Source organism: Gavialis gangeticus, unplaced genomic scaffold (genome assembly GCF_001723915.1).
Source record: "Gavialis gangeticus isolate Ggan-Ray unplaced genomic scaffold, GavGan_comp1, whole genome shotgun sequence".
In the NCBI taxonomy this organism is placed as follows: domain Eukaryota; kingdom Metazoa; phylum Chordata; order Crocodylia; family Gavialidae; genus Gavialis; species Gavialis gangeticus.
The window spans coordinates 155,165,188-155,174,994 of NW_017729025.1; the positions used below are offsets into that span (position 1 = coordinate 155,165,188).

The 9,807-nt window shown below is 44.2% G+C and overlaps 1 protein-coding gene across 3 annotated transcripts in view; it reads right to left on the reverse strand.

The window, feature by feature from the left end:
- Positions 1-9,807, reverse strand: part of LOC109299229 (USP6 N-terminal-like protein) — a 261,923-nt gene that overhangs the window by 193,948 nt on the left and 58,168 nt on the right. The gene's annotated exons all lie outside the window — the stretch shown is intronic.

The window sequence follows — 9,807 nt, forward strand, 5'->3', positions numbered from 1 at the left end:
ATAAGGATTGAAGCACTGGTAGGCTTCCATATTGCTTTAAAAATGTAAATGTATCAATAAAACACTGTGTTCAACTGATACCTATATACATAGTAGCATTTCATTTTAATGGTGAAAAAACATGGATTTGGGGTTGTTTTTTTTTATAAGAGAATGGGAATTTTTAAACAGAGAAAACCAGGCTCCCTGGCAATCACCTTAGAAATCTGGGGAGACAGTTGATATATAAGGACTTCCCTCACATTGGTGGTTAAAACAGGGTCTTGCAGGACCCATCCTTTTGCCATCACTATCCCACAGTAACCACATGCCAAAAAATGCAAGTCTATAAAGGATGCTGACAAGTGAAGAAGGGGGAGGAGAATAGAGGAATTGAAACACAAATACAGACACACAATGAGAAGCTGAGAAGACAGCAAAAAGACCAACTGTATTATCCTGTTAATTAGAGTTTTTAAGTCACGGGGAAGAGTAGAAAACGCCTCTGTATCATCTGCTGGGATTCTCACTGATTGTTTCCTGCAGCATCCCAGTGCAAACCAAAAATAGAGATCTCTTCCACTTCTTTCACCAGCAGGGCACTTTATGGAAGGGAAAACACGCTTTTGTCCCAGAACATTGCTGTCTGTGGGCAGTGTACCTACAGACTTCTACCTTAAAACTGCAAGCTCATCAACTGTCACTGCAACATCCACTGTTTCTGGCTTTTCTCCCCTCTCTCCCTTCCATCGTCATATTTAGATTGCAGCTTCCAAAACAAGAGTCTGCCTGATTCTTGAAAGTAAGCTCTCAGCACTGTCCTAGGACGTTGGCCATTATTTTCCAGGCACTGAAGGCAATAACTCTGCTCATAAGCTCTAAGCAGGAGTCCGTGATGGAATTTAGGCAGCAGAAAGAAGCGCCCATGGCAGTGAACAAGCCAGCCAAGTCATTTTAACATGTTTTTTGATGGACCAATGTGGGCAGTCATCCTTGTATTCCTCAAAAGCTTCTATTCAGTTGTCACCCTGAAAAGAAGGTGAGGGAGGGATAGACCCTGTAGGCTAGCTTTGATTCAGCAAAAGGGGCCTGCTCAGAGCAAGGTCTGAGGGCCCATTTCTTAGCTGTCACAAGCCATGAAGTGCCACAGGAACTAGGAAAAGTCACAACAGTGATAAATAGCAAGGCGAACAAACAAAGTCTGTTCCTTTCACATGTAGGAACATAAACAGATCAAAACAAATACACACACACACACACACACACAAAAAGCAGACTGAAATCAAACACAACTGAAACCTGTTTTGCTTGAAAACCTCTGTTGAATGGGCTTCTGTCCTGTTCCCACCCCACCTTCCCTTCCACCTGGGGAGAGGTGATTGTGATTGGCCCATGGTGTACACAAACCAGTCTGTTCTCTGAGCCTTTGAGAAGCAGCTGCTTTGCCATGTCATCCTTCAGACTCATTCAGGGTGGCAACAGCAGCATGGTTAGGTCACCTGGTCTAACCTTCCTATTTCACTCAGCTGCTAGCTTTCTGCTGTCTTGTTAGCCACAACAGTCATCACCACAGGCTGTACGAGCAGCCAGGCCAGACATGCTACTTGCTTCAGTGCCTGAGGACACAGAAGGTGAGATCTCCCAAAGAAAATACTGAGTTATACAACTTCCCAGCCATACAAAACTAAGCAGCTGAACATGCATGCTGAAGAACTTGCCAGCCCCCATGTATGCCCTTACATGTGAAGGGGGGAGTGGGAGAGATATCATAAGTTTGCTTGTTATGGGGTGCTTTGTGGTTCTGGTGTGTGTAAGGGCAGGAGCTCTTGTTGGCTTTTTGGACAAATTTATGACAGTTGTAGGGGACTGAACTCAATAACCCACATGGTCTTCTCCACTTTTCTATTCCTATCTCCACAGAAAGCTAAGAACTGAATAAGCATGAAGCTGACTCCCTGAGCATCCCCAGAAATAAGGGAGAAACATGACCAACAAGTCATGGAGAGGTCTTGCCCTGATGTCAGACACCACAACTACATGGTTAATGGAGGGTTATAACCTACCTGGCTAACAATCCAGTCTTTCACCGGCAGTAAATTCACTTTACTGGTTTTCAAATAAAACCCAAAAAGGAAACAGCACTGCCTTTTAAAAACGCTCTGAAAAGTCTCTTCCTTTCTCCCTCGTGGCATGCTGAAGTAGACCTTTCCCATCTGGCCATGTGGCACAAGAAGATATTTCAAGTGCTGCCAAAATGCAATGCAGTTCCTCCTAAGGTCCAGAGTAAGGACGCAGCAGAGGAACAGCCACACCACGCCAATGGAATGCCCTCAAAGAGAAATGTCTCAGTCCTGCTGCATGGGCCTATACAACATGTGTTGTGTTTCAGGGCAGATAAACCCTCCCCCCATTTGAAAATGCTAAAACCAGGACATCCTGTCGATGAGGTTTTGTTTGTTCACGGTCTCTGAGCTGTGTGAAAATGAGAACTGACAGCAAAGTCAATGCAAGCCGTCTGTGCTCTCTGCTGTACACTAGACTCCATGTGCTAGCAACACGCCACACTGGCAGATCACACCTACTCATTATACTTGGCACTCATTTAATACCAATGTTTCTCCTCATTTCTTCTCTTACCCTATTCCAATATGGCTTTAAGTAACAAGGAAACATTCAGAGCAAATGGCCCTATTCCTGCTGTTTTACTGTTTACCAGAGTCCACTACCCAGGATTACCAAATATACCTCTTTTAAACAAGAACATCCAGCATACAGTTTTTTCCATAGTGGATGACTGCCTGGCTGTAGAGACAGAGTGCAATCCCAACTGCTTGTTTTCAGGGCTACAAGTCCCCAAGCCAATGGTCATTAATTCTGTCACAATGACAGTATTTCTTTCCCTGTCTGTTCACCGTCTTCTGCAGCACCATTCACTATACAGGCATATTCTTCTTAGCATACCAGACTTCCTAACACAGCTTACCTAGAACAGTAACCTGCAGGCAATAACCAACTCCAGTGTTTATTGAACCGGTCACGTAGCTCAATAGCTCCAAGACTAGTGACTCATAGCTACAGAAGCAAAGCAAACCCATCTACCGGGCCATGCACAATGCTCTGTGCATTCTCTATTTTCTACTTGCATAACAGTCTTTTGCTAAAAATTAAAATTTCATCCCTGCTGTAATTTCTATGACTTCCCTGAAAGCTGCACTGTGGGAAAAACAGCTCTTAAGTCCCCAAATGATAAGCAACTTCAGAAAATTCCAATTAAGCTGAACGGGACCTTGGCTAAAACACAGTAATATTTGTTCTTTCACTTTCATCAGCATTAGGCCAATTCAGCAGCTAGCTCCCAACAAGCTACTGTGAATCTACTGTGTGGGTTTAAGTTACGGTAAGCATGTCTACACATGCACTTTAATGTGCATTAGCCTATTTTAATCTGCATTAAAGCATCACAAAAAAAACCATGCGCCTTTGCTAATGTATATTAAAATAGGCTAACATGCCTTGTTCTAGTATCTCACAAAGGAGGTACTAAATTTAATACACATTACCAAAAGTGCATTAATGAATGTGTAAATGTGCCCAGTCTGAACCTTGATTGGTAAATCCTTCAGACTGAAGTTGCTGAAGGATCCTGCCCCTCACTTCTGACTGCTGTGCAGGGTGAAACAAAGAAAGTGACCAAAAGAGAGGTAGACTTCTGTCCTAATAACAGCTAGCAACCACTTCAGTTTTGTTTTTTCCTCCTCAATGTATAGCAGTTCATCTGCATAGCAGATGCTTCCTTTGCTACTTCTCTTTTTTCTTAGTTTTTTGTGATGTTCATGTTGCTCTTACCAATAGACTGCACCTTGGACCTGAGCACTAAACTGTACATTAGAATATCTGGCAGGCCACCCCTTTTTTAATTTGTTAATAACAGCTGGATTTTTTTTCATTTCACTCCTAGTGGATGCAGGCAGTTAGGTAGGCCACTCCGGAAATCCAAAGATACTGTGCAAAGACAATGCAAGTGCACATCTCTCATGCACTGGCCATTTGTACAGTGCTGACAGATACTTGTGGTCATCTGTTCTTTTAACCACAGCTGGGCAATAGCCTGGGGATGTTTCCCACCAACTGATACAGCCCTGGCAGTTTCCTGCCTCTCCCCTCATGGGATGGCCCCCCAAGATAGTTGGTTCCACGACCTGAAAGGTTAAGGAAAATGAGCCCCCTCTTTCATATACAAACTTATATGAAGGAATCAATTTTAAATTAAGTGAACAAAGCATGACTGGGACACTGCACAGACAAAGTTTACATATACTCAAGACATTTAGAGTAGTGGTAATAATGAAACGTGGAACTACTGGTTAAGTTAAGGAACTCTGTACTAATAGCGGGACCAACTACACTATCCATAAATCTGTGCTGGCCACATTATTTTGGGAACAAGTACATCTTGCAGGACTTCATATAACATGAGGTTCCTGATGAAAGTGTATTGTTCGCCTATACTAAGAAAACTAGCTTTACTGGCACCACTGGGAGAGAGATCTCTTATGGGGGAGAGGCTTCTAACCACAAATATGTGCTGCATGGGTCACTATGCCTGGTTTTATCATTATTCATCCTAAATTTAAAAGACTCTGTGCAGGATGCTGTGCCCACAATGATTAGACCATTTTTTAAAGCGTTTTTCTTTTTAAAATCCAATGTTTCAAAGCTGTTTTGTTTTCTCTTTATTATGCTCAACTTTACCTTTGAAACCACAAGAACTTGAAAAATTGTTGCTTTCAATAGTTTGTGGTCAGTTATTTTGACAACAGGGACCAGTTTTCTTGTAACCTAGACAGATATTCCCTTTAATGTTCTGAGCCTTACAAATTAATCTGCATTAGACAAAAACCTGGATAATATTAGATATTCCTAAGTCTAGCCAACTGCTTATTTTTAAAACCCTTCGTGGTTTGTAGGCAAGGACTAGCTGTTTAGACAAGCCAGAAAAATAATCAGCACTTTCAATGAGATAATTTGAGATTTTGAAGGGTAACAAAATGTTCAGTTGCCATTAGCCACAAGATTCTCCTCTCCAATAGTCACATCTCCCAAAAGAACAAGGAGATGATCCAACTTACAGCCCTGAGCCACAAGCTCTATTATAGCTTTTTAAGATTACCTGATAATTATACAAAATCATAGAAAATGATGGTTGGAAGGGTCCTCAGGAGACCATCTAGTCCAACCCCCTGCTCAAAGCAGGACCATCCAGTGCAGGACCAGCGGGGAGGGGCGGGGGGGGAAGGTGAGAGGGGGGCCATGGCTTTCGGGTGCTGGCCTGGGGATGGGGGGAGTGCCGGCCAGGCCCTTCAGAGTTATTTCAAGATATGACTAAGTATTGCTATGAGAAGGACCGAGGTGGGAGGGAATGCAAGCACTGCCCCACAGGCACCGGAGACCCATGGTACATCACTGGGACCATCCCAGCCAAAGATTTGTCTCGCTGGATCTTAAAAACCTCCAAGGATGGAGATCCCACCACCTCTGGGGAACTTGTTCCAGTGTTTTACTACCCACCTAGTGAGAAAGTTTTTTCTCATTTCTATCCTAAACTTCTCTTGCTGCAGCTTGAGGCCATTTCTCTTTGTTTTGTCATCTGCCACCACTGGGAACAGTCTAGCTCAAGGACAGACAATTATTGGGGCTGGAGGGCCACTTAGGGTGGTTTGGTGAGCTGTTGCAGGCCAGATCAGCCCCCCTGACCCTTGCAACAGCTCACCAAAACTCCCTAAATGCTCTGGATGGAGTGGGGTCTCCATGGAGACCAGCTGGGACCCACATGGGCTCATCCAGGTGCATAGGCTGGGGTTGCAGGCAGTGGTGCGCAGCATTCAGGAGCTGGATGGGCAGGGGAACTAGGGGCCCGAGACAGAGCTGAGATCCACTCCCCACATGTCCCTGTGCTGTCACCACCCCATGATCTGGGTCCTGGCCCCGCCCACCCATCCCACTTCCAGACGCTGTTCACCATTTGCCCATGGCCCCATTCCATGTGCCCAGCTGAGCACACCCTGCCCACAGGGGTCCCAGACCAGTTTCCATGAAGACCACATCCATCTGCTCTGTCCAGCACCCATGGCAGTGGGTGTGGGTCAGATGGGCTGGGGTGCCCAGGCATTAGAGCCAGGTCTGGCAGTGGCGGTGACACTAACAGCAGTAGCTAGAAGGAGCCACCATCATAACGGCAGCTGGGAAACATAGCCCAGCTGCCATGCTGCCCCAGTCCCACTGTGCACCTGGGGGCAGCGGAACTGACCACATGTGCCAAAGCCCAGGCTGGCCCCCATGTCTCGGCTGGGTGGGGTCAAGGGACCTGCTGCAGGCCAGATAAAATCCCATGGTGGAACAGATCCAACCCATGGGCCATACTTTGCCCACCCTGTTTAGCTCCATCCTCTTTGTAACCAACCTTCAGGTATTTGAAGGCTGCTATTAAATCCCGCCCCCCCAATTCCATAAGTTTCTCTTCTCCAAACTAAATAAACCCAGTTCCCTAGCCTCTCCTCAGAAGTCATGTGCCCCAGCCCCTAAACATTTTTGGTGTCCTCCACTGGACTCTCTAATTTGTCTACATCCTTTCTGTAGTGGAGGATCCAAGACAGGACATAGTGCTGCAACTGTGGTCTCACCAGTGCTGAACAGAGGGGAAGGATCACTTTTCTCCGTCTGCTAGCAATGCTCCTACTAACGCAGCCCACTATGCAGTGTAATGGGATTAGCTTATCAATATATATCAGTTTTAGAAATCTAAAATTTTACTCGGATATACACCATCTCAGTGCCATACCACTATAATGCAGTACATAAAATCATTTCATTTATAGGTTGTCATTTTATAACTACAGACACATAGCCAACCAGCTCATGAAATGCTGAACAGAAGGAGTGGAGGTAGGGAAGATTTTGGCTAAGGACACTGAAGCTAATCCCTAATTCTTACTGTGCAGCATTTCATGTTCACACTGCCCAAGGGAACTTCATGTTTCCACCCCCCACAAAACATACTTGCCAGGATTAGCTATGAGAAGAGTAGTTTAATAAACTGATTTGGGCAAAGGACAAACCTGAAGCCTGCTTTGCAGTTAGAGAAAAAGATGAGGGAAATGAGTATGCAGATATTCTGGGATGATATAGGCTGAAATTGCCTAAAACCGAATTCATGCCTACAATGCTTATCCAAAAGAGCCCTTCAAAGCCACTGCCAAAGGTCAGTGAAGACATTCCAAATTTGATTTTAAAACTGTAAATTAAATATTATCTGGAACTGGAATAGTCAGCCAGTGAAGAAGGATTTTACTGATGCACTAAGAATACACTCCCCCCTGCCCATGTCCCCCCACAAAACTCCTGGTCCCAGAATTGAGATATAATATCAAGATAGCACTACTTACGTATGCTAGATCACAACCACTGACCTCACAGCCACTGTACCTGTACAGGCTCATATCTTACTGCCAGCAATTTAACTTTTACAGCCTTATTATCTGTAGGTGGCTCAATACACTTAAAGGTCTTCATGTAGGTCTTTATGATGAAGAATATGTAGCTCTCAATTGACTCTGTTTTCCACAGTTGTTCTGTCCATCTATTTAGGTATTCATAAGCTTCTCCTTGCCAGACCTCTGAGCATTACCCCAGTCACTAACAGATGTTCTTCTCACAGCTTCTTCTCAAGACACAAAAGTATTACCCTGATTTTATAAGTAGTATTAGGGATAGGATTTTTGGTATTGTTGCATTTTTTTTATTTATATAAAATTTTAAAACAGTATAACAATACCATGCCCATATGTGAGATTGTACCAGTATAAATGTTTCTTATACCCATATAGCTTATTCCTCTTGCCATACAAACTACAGCAGAACACACAACAGTTTTGTTACCCTTATATCACTGCATGAGCATGCAGATAAGATAGTTACACCACAGTTATCAACTGCATGTTTCCAAAACTGCACAGGGGTTGGTTATTCAACATTTTGTGTGTATGACTACATCTGCCCAAGTCTGTGGGTGGGGGGGGAGGTCATGCTGTTTTAACTATGCCAGTATATTACTTAACCAATATCAGTAGTCAGGTTTACACTAGGCCTGAATGCTACATTCTTACTAGATGTGCTGGCTTCTGAACATGACAACCAGGATATTTCAGTCCAGTGTCACCACTGGATGTGCAAAGGATTTACAGAGCATAGATGTTCCTGTGATGGTGCTGTACAGGGGTTCTGGAAGAATGGGCATGCAGACAGGTCCTCTGAAGCCACAATTCATGACCAACAGCAGCCTTTTCCTGATAAAGCCTAGGGTTCACTTTATGAAATAGGACAGCCTACAAAACCCAAATGAAAGGCAAGCAAGGAGTTTCCACTTTGAAAAGCAAGGAACCACTTTTGTAACACAATTCTCTGTCCTGCGAGACAGACCTTTCAGCTGAACAGTACAGGTAAATTCTACGGTGGCAACCAAGATACGGTGGTGAAATCCTTCTCTCTGCCCTTAACCTAACTGAATCCTTGGCATCGGCTACTTCCAGAAACACACTGAATGGTAACTTTAAACCAGTTCCATATTAATAAGTTGTCATCATGCAAAACATTTAAAGAAGTCCACAATATTTTGGGGGTTCCTTTAATCCTGAATGCCAGAGGGAAGTCCAAGATAGTACTATCACAACATGAAGCAGTCTGCCACTAGAATTCTCTCTAGAAGCTATCACTAATTTTGAAGGAAAAGGGGTATGAAGCTGCTTAATTCATTCTAAACTAGTTTAAAATTAATACAGCATTAAAAGCTGTCAACCAGTGAAACCCTTTTAGAAATGCAAGTCTCATATTTTCAAAATAGGCTCCTAAAGCTGTGCAGGCTTAGTATGGGTGAGTGAAATTTAGAGTTCCAATTTGGGATCAGTAAAACCCCCAAGGAAATAAAGTTAGCTTCTCACCCTCCATCATGGCAGCTTTTTGGTTTATTTTAACTAATCCTATCTGTGAGGAGCTGCCTTGACAGAGCTGATTAAACAGAGGAATATTTTAATAAAGTAAAACATAGTTTCCTGTTTTAAGGCTATGCATTAGTATCTTTGGTTGGAATTTAAAAATGGTTTTAGGAACAGAAATTCACAGGTATCTTAACAGCATAAGAATGAGCAAAAAAATGCACCCTTTTCTAACAAAACAGGTACTTTGTACAACAGGATTAACATGGACACTTCAGGACCTTCCAAGAAAGGACCAGTATAGCAGTGATGCTAAATTGAACAGGGCCCTTCAAGCTCATCAAAAAACTACTACAGAGCCTGGCTTAACTCCAGGTGCTGCATGAAAGAAGCCAAGCACCAGACCAAAAGGACACAGTTAAAAAAAGCACTGGCAAAGATGGATAGGAGAAGCATGCCCAGGTCCTAGTTACAGGAGGACAGGAGGGATGGCTCTAGAAAATGGTATGGCTCTCCGCTTATCCAGGAGCTAAGAGAGAGCTTCAGGTGGGTGGCAGTTGCCATAAAATAGCAATAGATTGAGAGGGTGAAAAATGCAAGGGATCACCGTCCCCAGAAATGTACATGTCCAAGGAAGGGCAGGAGCAGAGCTGGGCTGGGCCGTGGTAGCACAGCTGCCCAGCGAGTGGCACATGGGCGCTGGGGACAGTGCAGCTGCCACTGCCGCAGCTCTTCCAGGCACCGTGCAGTCCTGCTGGCCCCTGCACAGCCCAGGGTTGAGCTTCCCCACCGGACTCGCCTGCCACGCCTTGACCTCCATGCAGCGAGCAGGTCCTTGGAG